Here is a 12,252-nt window from a genome sequence, read left to right on the forward strand (position 1 = left end):
CAATTTATATCCAGCAAAACTGATCATTTTCGGCCGTACAAACCAGACCAAAAATAACTTTGTCATCTGTCATATCAACAGCAGCCGCTAGCTCTTTCTCACTTACGCCAACACAAAAAGTCGGACAACTCCAACACCACACATAATGTGTAATTCCAGGTCGTTACACTATGATTTACCAATCAAATGTGTGCTTATTCTAGTGTCATTTATTAAGAATCTTAATTCATAAATATTAATCCTGAAATGCTGTTATTATAATAAATAAATACTAATAAAAATATATATTTTACAAACAGAAAGTTACAGGAATGTACACACGATCCCACGCTTACATCTCATTGTGCAACATGTGAATGTTTTAATGGGAACTGAATGCGATATATGAAAGGGGTACACATTATTTCCAAAGCAGGACCTCAACCCGGACAAACAATACTAGTACACAGCTCATGAAAAACAATGTTTGTCATTGTCATTGTTAGTGGGCTAAAACATTTATATTGGAAAATAATCTCATGGAAATGACTGCTATCATTTTATTATAATAATAAAACATTTAACTATTGAGTCAGGTTTGGGACAGGTGTGCTGCTGGTGATAAACGTTGTCAAAAAGTGTGTTATTTCAACGTCGTATTTGTGTTGTAGAATATTGGTTGGAAAATGACCAAAATTCAATGGTCAAATCAACGTCAGAACCCAACATTGATTAAACGTTGTCAAAAAGCATGTTGTTTCAATGTCGTATATGTGTTGTAGAATATTGGTTGGAAAATGACCAATATTCAATGGTCAAATCAACGTCAGAACCCAACATTGATTAAACGTAGTCAAAAAGCATGTTGCTCCAACGTTTGGTTTGAGTTGCTCAACGTCAGCACCTATTTCAATAAGTTCTCAACGTTGTTTTAATGTCTTGGTGCCTATGTCATATTAGTTTCACCTTGCTGCAATGAACAAACCGCTGCATGTTATTCAACATTTTTTGAGTTTCACCTGTATTTTCAATACCACAGGGCATTTTCCATATGGTAGCATTTGGTGTGTAATGGTTCACATAGTTGATGATCCTTCTGCATCTGGGGATGGACTCCAGTCTTCCTTGACAATGAACAGGATAAGTGGTTCAAAAACGGACGTGTGTACAATTGTGTCCTGTGTAAAATTAGGTTACCGCAGCCTTGGCAGAGGTCTATTCTCCCCTGACTGTCCTCAACAAGTTGTTCCTTCAGCCAGACCCAGGTTGGGTCTGGTCCAAAAGACTAACGCGTCATAGCGTTATGCATAAACATGCACGCCGAGCACACACGCAGAGATTAAGGGTGCAAAACCACGGAGAGAACACTGGAATTAACACTTACAGGGTTTCTAAAAATCACACAATCTCAAAGGAATCTGGTCTGCGTTCTTGTGGTCTTCTTGTCTGGAATTAATCAGACCCTCAGTCGCACAAGTTTTAGGATAGCTCCTACGTTTGGTAAAATGCTGCTTTTTTGCTGTCAACAAAGCCCCTACGTTTAGGACTGGAGTTGGCAGTTATAGTGGCGTCTGTGTGGGCGAAGACACGGTTGACTTTTATCTCAGAGATTAATCTAAGCTTCCTTCCATTAGACTTCCCTTTTCTAGAGGCCCACAGCAAACACAACCGCACTTCTTCAAACAGGGCTGATGGAAACGCTCCGTCATACAGGGTGAAGTCAGTATTGAGGGATGTGTTGAAGTTGGCGTCGGACTACTCGGACGCGGAGTCAAAGGTATGCACATCGCATCGTGCCACGGCATGCTTTCCTTCTGACACATCCCGGACTCCGCCCTGACTGGTCAAGCTATTGGCCTAGTTAGAGGCAGGGCGGCCCACTGGCAGATTTGAATAGGGAAGCAGGGTGGGAGGCAGAGGATGGGGAGGGACGGAGGCGGTGCACTACTTTGTGCCGGCTTGCTCTCTCTCTCTCTCTCGCCCTCTCTGTGTGGGTGTGTGTGTAGGGTCAGGATGCTCAAGCTCACGCAGGCAAGGGAGGAAGCATGTCATGAGAGGTGATGACACAGCTGTGGAGCCGTGGCCACATCCTCGCTAAGTCTCAGTTTGGCTACTGGCGGCGACTGCTTTTGGCCTCCTCCTACCAGCGCCACAGGAAAGAGAGTCAAAGATAGCGCACCTTCAAGCTTATCTATCGCTTCCTCTCTGTTCTGTTGTTTGTGGATGATGGGATTTTAACCATGTGGAAGGTAAGAGGAAGGAGAGGGGGGAGACTTTGTTGTTGTTTGCTTCCACAGAAGTTGCCTGTAAGTCTCTAGGAAAATCCTAAAGTATTGCAACCACTTTGGTTACCCACTTTTGCAGCTGCAACAGCTTTTACTCTGAGAAGACTTTCTACAAGATTTTTTTTGGAGAGGCCATAGGTTACTGATGTTGTATCGGTTCCAGTTAATGGGGGCCAAGGTCTGATCTCCCTAGTTCTTCCCCCAATCAAGTACCCTGGAAGAAGAAAAGGGCAACCCTAAATTGTTCCCAAAAAACTGGAAGCATACAAAAAGTCTTGGTATGTTGAAGAAATTCTACGAACGACAAAGAATTTATGAAAGCGTTGCAATGTTTTTTCATTTATACTTTGAGGTTTCTGGACGCAGTGAGAATGGTAAATGCCAGCAGTGGTGGAATGATAATTAAAGAGCTGTGCTACTTGGGACGCAACCAATGAAAGCTGCGGGGCAATCTGTGTCCTGAACTAGGACGAGGTTTATCTCACAAGAGCAGCTACCGTTGAAATAGATGCCTCGTTTTTGGGAGGATTTGGTGTGCGTGTGAGACTCTTGTTTTTGTGTGACCCACTTTTACTGAGCAATTGTGGGTTTTTTTTTTGGGGGGGGGGGGTTCCGCGCTTGAAGGCTAAAACCACTTAATGATAGGAGACATTCCTTCAGGGGTGATTAAAAGGGAAGTCTGTGTGTGGATTGGAAAGCTTTTATTTCACAAGCAGAGCGATGCATTGCAAACATGTTCATGTTTGCATGTGTTTTCCGTGTGTACTGAGGCATGTGTGAGACAGCTGGGCCATGACACCACCCACTGCCCCACCCCCCGGACTGAACAGGTCAGGTCATAGGACAGCAAGGAAATAAACTGTTCAAATGCGGGCCATAACGGGAAATGTATCGTGATCGATACAGCGCTAGGCTTTTTGTGGCCCTAAACAATATTTTGTTTATGGTCCTTATTTTGGTCTTTAATATCATTTAATTATAATTTTTAGACTGCAGAAAGGCTAACATCTATGCCCCACATACACACACTTCGTATGTTTACATGCACTAAAACAACTAATTACTGACTTGGTTTGGTTGGAACTAGCTTTTTAAAAACTTTTTTTATGGGACTGTAAACTAGTTCCCTCTTACATGTACACACTCCCATTCATCGATCATGGGCTCGGGAGCTCGATGCACATGCAATAACCCAGAATCACAATAGATGGCGCACTCCATGATCAGAAATCTCACAATATCAACATGTCTCAGTTATCAATATTAAGTGGCATCAATTTGCCTTTCTCGGGGTGCTAAATGCTCCTAAAATATTCCCAAAAATATAATAATAAACTAATCATAATAATATCAAGTTTTCCCGTACTTTATAGTTTAAAAAGGAGATTAGCTGATTAATGTAGATCATCATCAGTACATATTAATAATCACAACAATACATCATTATTAAAAAGTATTATTGGTGCATCTACTGAAAGTTAAATGGGAACTGCACTTTTTTTTTTTTTTTTAGAATTTTGCCTATCGTTCACAATCATTATGAAAAACATGACGGCGGCTGGATGTTTTTTTTTAATGCATTCTAAATATTAAATACATTTGATCAAAAGTCCGATTACAATGGAGCCTATGGTAGCCGTTCAATTCTGCCAATAGAGCCCTTAAAAAAAACATCTAAATCCATTAAGGTTTTATTTACATGATGTAAGTATATATGTAATGTAGTAACCAGCACATTTATAATAATATTTAATATTTACATATTGTGATCATTTTAAGCATACGTGCCACATTAATTTCAAAAACAAATCACAACGTTTAATTTTTTTTTTCTTCATCACTGATCATTACTCACTGCAGACTTTATGAGAGCCAACAAACATGATAAAACATCACTTACTGTACAAGGTCTGCTGAGATTAGGATGCCGACTGCTAGGATGTTCATATATTCCCATTTAAATGGAAAATGTCTCATGATCCTCGCGAAGAAACTGGGTGGGGGGGACCAAGCGCTTTTTGTGTCGTTCTCGCCAGTTCTAGATCCTAAATGGCTGTCAAAGTGTCCCAACTTGTCAGATTATACCCTCAGCCATCTACTCTCCGGGTGAGATGCATAATTTATGATCTACAATAAACTTACAGGGAGCAGGGAAGCGAGGAAGCAGCAGCAGACCACAAGATGATGTAAACATCGTCACACAGGAAGTGATTACGTCGCCGCTATAAATAGTTCACCTTTGTTAGCGCTTATAATAACAATATCACTAATACTTGGTTAACATTCAAGTCATGAAATGTAAATGGAGTATTGTTGGCGGTTTTTGAATGGCTATTTATCGGATTTTTGGGGAGGAATAGTGGGGCTTCCTTTGGCTGCGCTGTAAGCGGACTTTTATTTACGCTTATTTAATATTTACATTGCAATAAAACAAAAAAAATCCATCCATTGTGAATGATAGGCAAAATTCCATAAAAAATGCAATTCCTCTTTAAGCTTCCCCTGTCTTTATAACCGATAGTGACACCTCTGTTTTGAACTTTAATGAAGGGTTCTTGAACGCACTACAGTTGTGTGCAATTAGATGCAAAATTGAAACTTTAACATACATTTTTCCGATGCTGCCACAAATAGATTTGTCGTATTTTTACCTTTACCTTGGCGCTGTGTGTCAATGCATAAATGTGAGCTTTGATGACTTTATGACGTATGTGTCGAGTGAACAGTGAAGTGAAGAAATTAAAACATTTGACAGTTTTCCACCTCCACATTTTTACACGTTCGTAGTGTGATTCTACCAAACATATAAATGAACTTTGACTACAAAATTGGTTTTGTGGCCCCCCTAGTGGTTGTGGCCCCAAGCAACCGCATAGAGTGTTTAGTGGCATGCTGGCCCTGATTGCGGCAGTTTTGTTGTCGCTGTTTCCTGTTTCCCATGCATGACATGTTTTAGTGCCATTGTCAAACAAACCAGGCGTGGGGAAAAGCATCACAGCTGTCAGAGAGACCCTGAAGCTGGAGTGTAAAATGTCCGAGATAAATATAGCAAGGTGGTATTGTCATGTCCTTTTCCTGCATAAGCGCTTTCTCACGGTTTTTTTTATCTTGACTGTTGATTTTTAAGAACATGCTATGCTCAAAAAGATTGTTGACCTTTACAGTCTGGTGTTGTTTCTCCTGGGGGAGAGTGAAACCATTCTTAGATAAGACGTGGGCGATTCTGAAAAAGACGGACAAAGGTCCAAATATCGATTATTTAATGGCGTTAGATGAATATACAGTCGTGGTCAAAAGTTTACATACACTTGTAAAGAACATAATGTCATGGCTGTCTTGAGTTTCCAATAATTTGTACAAACTCTCATTTTTTTGTGATAGAGTGATTGGAGCACATACTTGTTGGTCACAAAAAACATTCATGAAGTTTGGTTCTTTTATGAATTTATTATGGGTCTACTGAAAATGTGACCAAATCTGCTGGGTCAAAAGTATACATACAGCAGTGTTAATATTTGGTTACATGTCCCTTGGCAAGTTTCACTGCAATAAGGCACTTTTGGTAGCCATCGACAAGCTTCTAGCAAGCTTCTGGTTGATGTTTTGACCACTCCTCTTGACACAGAACTTTCGTCCACAAGGTCTTATCTTTGTCCATGTGATGTCAGATGAAACAAAAATTGAGCTGTTTGGCCACAATACCCAGCAATATGTTTGGAGGAGAAAAGGTGAGGCCTTTAATCCCAGGAACACCATGCCTACCGTCAAGCAGGGTGGTGGTAGTTTTATGCTCTGGGCCTGTTTTGCTGCCAATGGAACTGGTGCTTAACAGAGAGTAAATGGGACAATGAAAAAGGAGGATTAACTCCAAATTCTTCAGGACAACCTAAAATCATCAGCCCGGAGGTTGGGTCTTGAGCGCAGTTGGGTGTTCCAACAGGACAATGACCCCAAACACACGTCAAAAGTGGTAAAAGAATGGCTAAATCAGGCTAGAATTAAGGTTTTAGAATGGCCTTCCCAAAATCCTGACTTAAACCCCATTGGTAACAATGCTGAAGAAACAAGTCCATGTCAGAAAACCAACTCCTTTAGCTGAACTGCACCAATTTTGTCAAGAGGAGTGGTCAAAAATTCAACCAGAAGCTTGTGGATGGCTACCAAAAGCGCCTTATTGCAGTGAAACTTTCCAGGGGACATGTAACCAAATATTAAAGGCCTACTGAAATGCGATTTTCTTATTTAAACGGGGATAGCAGGTCCATTCTATGTCTCATACTTGATCATTTCGCGATATTGCCATATTTTTGCTGAAAGGGTTTAGTAGAGAACATCGATTATAAAGTTCGCAACTTTTGGTCGCTGATAAAAAAGCCTTGCCTGTACCGGAAGTAGCAGACTAATAGCATGACGTCACAGGTTGTGGAGCTCCTCACATCTGCACATTGTTTACAATCATGGCCACCAGCAGCGAGAGCGATTCGGACCGAGAAAGCGACTATTTCGCCATTAATTTGAGCGAGGATGAAAGATTTGTGGATGAGGAAAGTGAGAGTGAAGGACTAGAGGGCAGTGGGAGCGATTCAGATAGGGAAGATGCTGTGAGAGGCGGGTGGGACCTGATATTCAGCTGGGAATGACTAAAACAGTAAATAAACACAAGACATATATATACTCTATTAGCCACAACACAACCAGGCTTATATTTAATATGCCACAAATTAATCCCGCATAACAAACACCTCCCCCCTCCCGTCCATATAACCCACCAATACAACTCAAACACCTGCACAACACACTCAATCCCACAGCCCAAAGTACCGTTCACCTCCCCAAAGTTCATACAGCACATATATTTCCCCAAAGTCCCCAAAGTTACGTACGTGACATGCACATAGCGGCACGCACGTATGCACAAGCGATCAAATGTTTGGAAGCCGCAGCTGCATGCATACTCACGGTACCGTGTCTGCGTATCCAACTCAAAGTCCTCCTGGTAAGAGTCTCTGTTGTCCCAGTTCCCCACAGGCCAATGGTAAAGCTTGACTGTCATCTTTCGGGAATGTAAACAATGAAACACCGGCTGTGTTTGTGTTGCTGCAGCCGGCCGCACTACACCGCTTCCCACCTACAGCTTTCTTCTTTGCTGTCTCCATTGTTCATTGAACAAATTGCAAAAGATTCACCAACACAGATGTCCAGAATACTGTGGAATTTTGCAATGAAAACTGACGACTTAATAGCTGGCCACCATGCTGTCCCAAAATGTCCTCCACAATCCGTGACGTCACGCGCTGACGTCATCATACCGAGACGTTTTCAGCAGGATATTTCGCGCAAAATTTAAAATTGCACTTTAGTAAGCTAACCCGGCCGTATTGGCATGTGTTGCAATGTTAAGATTTCATCATTGATATATAAACTCAGACTGCGTGGTCGGTAGTAGTGGGTTTCAGTAGGCCTTTAACATTGCTGTATGTATACTTTTGACCCAGCAGATTTGCTCACATTTTCAGTAGACCCATAATAAATTCATAAAAGAACCAAACTTCATGAATGTTTTTTGTGACCAACAAGTATGTGCTCCAATCACTCTATCACAAAAAACTAAGAGTTGTAGAAATGATTGGAAACTCAAGACAGCAATAACATTATGTTCTTTACAAGTGTATGTAATCTTTTGACCACGACTGTAGATGGTTTTTAAAATGTAGAACTAATGCAAAAACACACGCAGCAAAACAAAGACCGGAGAAAAAGCGAATAAGCAAAGAAGAGGAAATTAGCAAGTAGATCAGTGGTTCTTAACCTGGGTTTGATCGAACCCCAGGGGTTCGGTGAGTCGGCCTCAGGGGTTTGGCGGAGCCTCCGCCACAGAGGTAAAGACATATCCGACTTATCGTGTAAATAAAAACTTCTCCCTATTGACATATTATGGATACCCCCAAACAATGTTCCCTCTAATTTTCCATCTGGTTGTTTGATTGATCGATTTAAACTTGTACTTGTAGATTGCATAGGACACAGTACAGTACATATTCCGTACAATTGACCACTAAATGGTAACACCCGAATAAGTTTTTCAACTTGTTTAAGTCGGGGTCCACGTTAATCAATTCATGGTAATGTGTGTAAGGTGTGTAATTTGTTGTGAGTTCATGCACTGTGTTGGTTTTGTTCTTTAAACATGGTGATGTTCATGCACGGTTCATTTTGTGCACCAGTAAAAAAACATATTACTTTTTCTTGAATTTGAAATATTTTTAATTTTTATTTTTCACTAAAGAAGGGTTCGGTGAATGCGCATATGAAACTGGTGGGGTTCGGTTCCTCCAACAAGGTTAAGAACCACTGAAGTAGATGAATAAACCAGGAGCGAGAATAATACCCGCACGGTATGACAACACTGTGTGCCATAGATATGAAGGGGTAGTAGAACGGTAACCGGGGGCCAAGTGTCTGGGCAATAAAACAACAAGAATGCCTGTTGGCCACGTACAGTAGTCGCTTAGCAGTTTCTAGACTTTTATATGTAAACACCTTCGTACTGTGTATTTATGCTGTGTGCCAAAGGGAGAGCCTTATATTCATATTATCAATAATTAAATATTACAACACATTAATAATTTTCAGACTACAAGGCCTATATATAAGCCGCACCCACTTGGACAAATATTTACACAGGCGCTTGTGTTCATTCACAAATGTAACAAAAGACCACGGCACACTGGAAAAGTCATTCAGCACCGTCTCCATCCCTATCCTCCTCTCGCGCTCTGAAACCGCTGAAGTCGTCTTTTTCGGTGCCGGAGATGAAAAGACCAAAAACTGCTTCGGCCGACATTTTCTTAGCCTGGTTTTTACTTTTGTCTCATTGCAAATTTGCCTCTGATCTTGTGGACGTCTTCTTCACACGCAGCAGTGATGCCTTTAGAAACATGTTGATAATTATGCTAATAATAATATACGATATGATAATTGAAGATGCATAAGTAATTGACTATAATGAAATCGTAGACCTTGAGTCATAATCAAACTGTAAGGAGCCCAAAGGGACACACTTCTACATAAAATTGGGCTTAAAAAATTTGGCCGGGGGCCGAAAGCAGACTGCATGCAAAGTAACTATATACTATATATATATATATATATATATATATATATATATATATATATATATATATATATATATATACACAAACCCTGTTTCCATATGAGTTGGGAAATTGTGTTAGATGTAAATACAAACGGAATACAATGATTTGCAAATCCTTTTCAAGCCATATTTTTTTGCAAATAATAATTAACTTAGAATGTCATGGCTGCAACACATGCCAAAGTAGTTGGGAAAGGGCATGTTCACCACTGTGTTACATGGCCTTTCCTTTTAACAACACTCAGTAAACGTTTGGGAACTGAGGAGACACATTTTTTAAGCTTCTCAGGTGGAATTCTTTCCCATTCTTGCTTGATGTACAGCTTAAGTTGTTCCACAGTCCGGTGGTCTCCGTTGTGGTACAAACCCCGTTTCCATATACGTTGGGAAATTGTGTTAGATGTAAATATAAACGAAATACAATGATTTGCAAATAATTTTCAACCCATATTCTGTTGAATATGCTACAAAGACAATATATTTGATGTTCAATCTGATACACATTTTTTTTTTTGCAAATAATCATTAACTTTAGAATTTGATGCCAGCAACACGTGACAAAGAAGTTGGGAAAGGTGGCAATAAATACTGATAAAGTTGAGGAATGCTCATCAAAAACTTATTTGGAAATCCCATAGGTGAACAGGCAAATTGGGAACAGGTGAGTGCCATGATTGGGTATAAAAGTAGATTCCATGAAATGCTCAGTCATTCACAAACAAGGATGGGGCGAAGGTCACCACTTTGTCAACAAATGCATGAGCAAATTGTTGAACAGTTTAAGAAAAACCTTTCTCAACCAGCTATTGCAAGGAATTTAGGGATTTCACCATCTACGGTCCGTAATATCATCAAAGGGTTCAGAGAATCTGGAGAAATCACTGCACGTAAGCAGCTAAGCCCGTGACCTTCGATCCCTCAGGCTGTACTGCAACAACAAGCGACATCAGTGTGTAAAGGATATCACCACATGGGCTCAGGAACACTTCAGAAACCCACTGTCAGTAACTACAGTTGGTCGCTACATCTGTAAGTGCAAGTTAAAACTCTCCTATGCAAGGCGAAAACCGTTTATCAACAACACCCAGAAACGCCGTCGGCTTCGCTGGGCCTGAGCTCATCTAAGATGGACTGATACAAATTGGAAAAGTGTTCTGTGGTCTGACGAGTCCACATTTCAATTTTTTTTTGGAAACTGTGGGCGTCGTGTCCTCCGGACCAAAGAGGAAAAGAACCATCCGGATTGTTATAGGCGCAAAGTTGTAAAGCCAGCATCTGTGATGGTATGGGGGTGCATTAGTGCCCAAGACATGGGTAACTTACACATCTGTAAAGGCGCCATTAATGCTGAAAGGTACATACAGGTTTTGGAGCAACATATGTTGCCATCCAAGCAACGTTACCATGGACGCCCCTGCTTATTTCAGCAAGACAATGCCAAGCCACGTGTTACATCAACGTGACTTCATAGTAAAAGAGTGCGGGTACTAGACTGGCCTGCCTGTAGTCCAGACCTGTCTCCCATTGAAAATGTGTGGCGCATTATGAAGCCTAAAATACCACAACGGAGACCCCCGGACTGTTGAACAACTTAAGCTGTACATCAAGCAAGAATGGGAAAGAATTCCACCTGAGAAGCTTAAAAAATGTGTCTCCTTAGTTCCCAAACGTTTACTGAGTGTTGTTAAAAGGAAAGGCCATGTAACACAGTGGTGAACATGCCCTTTCCCAACTACTTTGGCACGTGTTGCAGCCATGACATTCTAAGTTAATTATTATTTGCAAAAAAAAAAAAAGTTTATGACTTTGAACATCAAATATCTTGTCTTTGTAGTGCATTCAACTGAATATGGGTTGAAAAGGATTTGCAAATCATTGTACTCCGTTTATATTTATATCTAACACAATTTCCCAACTCATATGGAAACGGGGTTTGTACATAACATGTAATGGTGGTTCTTTGGTCAAAATGTTGCATGGATTTTGTTTTACAGATCATCTTCAAGTCGCTTCGGGATGCGCCGTTTTGTGGGCGGTCTTATTTACGTGGCTCACCTTCGGCAGCGTCTTCTCCCCGTCATCTTTGTTGTAGCAGTGTAGCGTGCAAGGACGGGGGTGGAAGAAATGTTAAAAGATGGAGCTAACTGTTTTAATGACATTCAGACTTTACTTCAATCAATAACGGAGCAGCATCTCCTCATCCGAAAACAACAACAAGGCCGTAAATGTGTCCCATGAAAAAACGTCCGACCGGAACTCTAATAACTAAAGTTCCTTGGGTGAATAATGTAAACTCACTACACAAGTACGTTTTAGCGCTTTCATGGCAAGTTTACTGGCAGATATAAGTAAGAACTTTACACTACTTTATATTAGAAATGGCAACAGCGGAGAAGATGAATGTACCATAACAAGAAGATAGACAATAAGAAGAAGCCTATCAACTACAAACGTACGTCGTTACCACGGCGGACGCGCAAAATTTTTCTGGATTTATGCAGATCCCAAATACAGATCAGCAAGTACCAGAAGGTAAGAAAAGTTGCTTTTGCATAATATTGCAAAACAAAACGCCAGATAATGTCCTACCTTATACACACACCATAATATTGTCACGACTTGGTTCTTGGTGTTTGTTTTTCCGGAAGGCAACGGAAAGTTGAAAATTGTATTTTTACAATAACAAAAGGAACAAACTAAAGGCGCGCACAATGGCGGAGAACAAACTATGAAACCAAAAAGACTATAGCACAAAGGCAATTAACTAAGAACACGAAACAAAACACTTACTTTGGCATGGGACTGTGAACATGGCTTGAGAGGATAAAGAGT

The 12,252-nt window shown here is 40.6% G+C and overlaps 1 protein-coding gene across 3 annotated transcripts in view; it reads left to right on the forward strand.

The window, feature by feature from the left end:
- The window catches only part of LOC133622361 (E3 ubiquitin-protein ligase Midline-1-like), a 121,794-nt gene that overhangs the window by 32,925 nt on the left and 76,617 nt on the right, over window positions 1-12,252 (forward strand). The window contains exon 1 of one of the 3 annotated variants that reach the window (XM_061985006.1): window positions 1,983-2,228. The exons of the other annotated variants lie outside the window; for them this stretch is intronic. The gene's annotated coding sequence lies outside the window, so the exon portion shown is untranslated. Of the gene's footprint in view, window positions 1-1,982; window positions 2,229-12,252 lie in introns of those variants that run through there. 3 annotated transcript variants of the gene reach the window in all.

Source organism: Nerophis lumbriciformis, linkage group LG23, assembly GCF_033978685.3.
Source record: "Nerophis lumbriciformis linkage group LG23, RoL_Nlum_v2.1, whole genome shotgun sequence".
In the NCBI taxonomy this organism is placed as follows: domain Eukaryota; kingdom Metazoa; phylum Chordata; class Actinopteri; order Syngnathiformes; family Syngnathidae; genus Nerophis; species Nerophis lumbriciformis.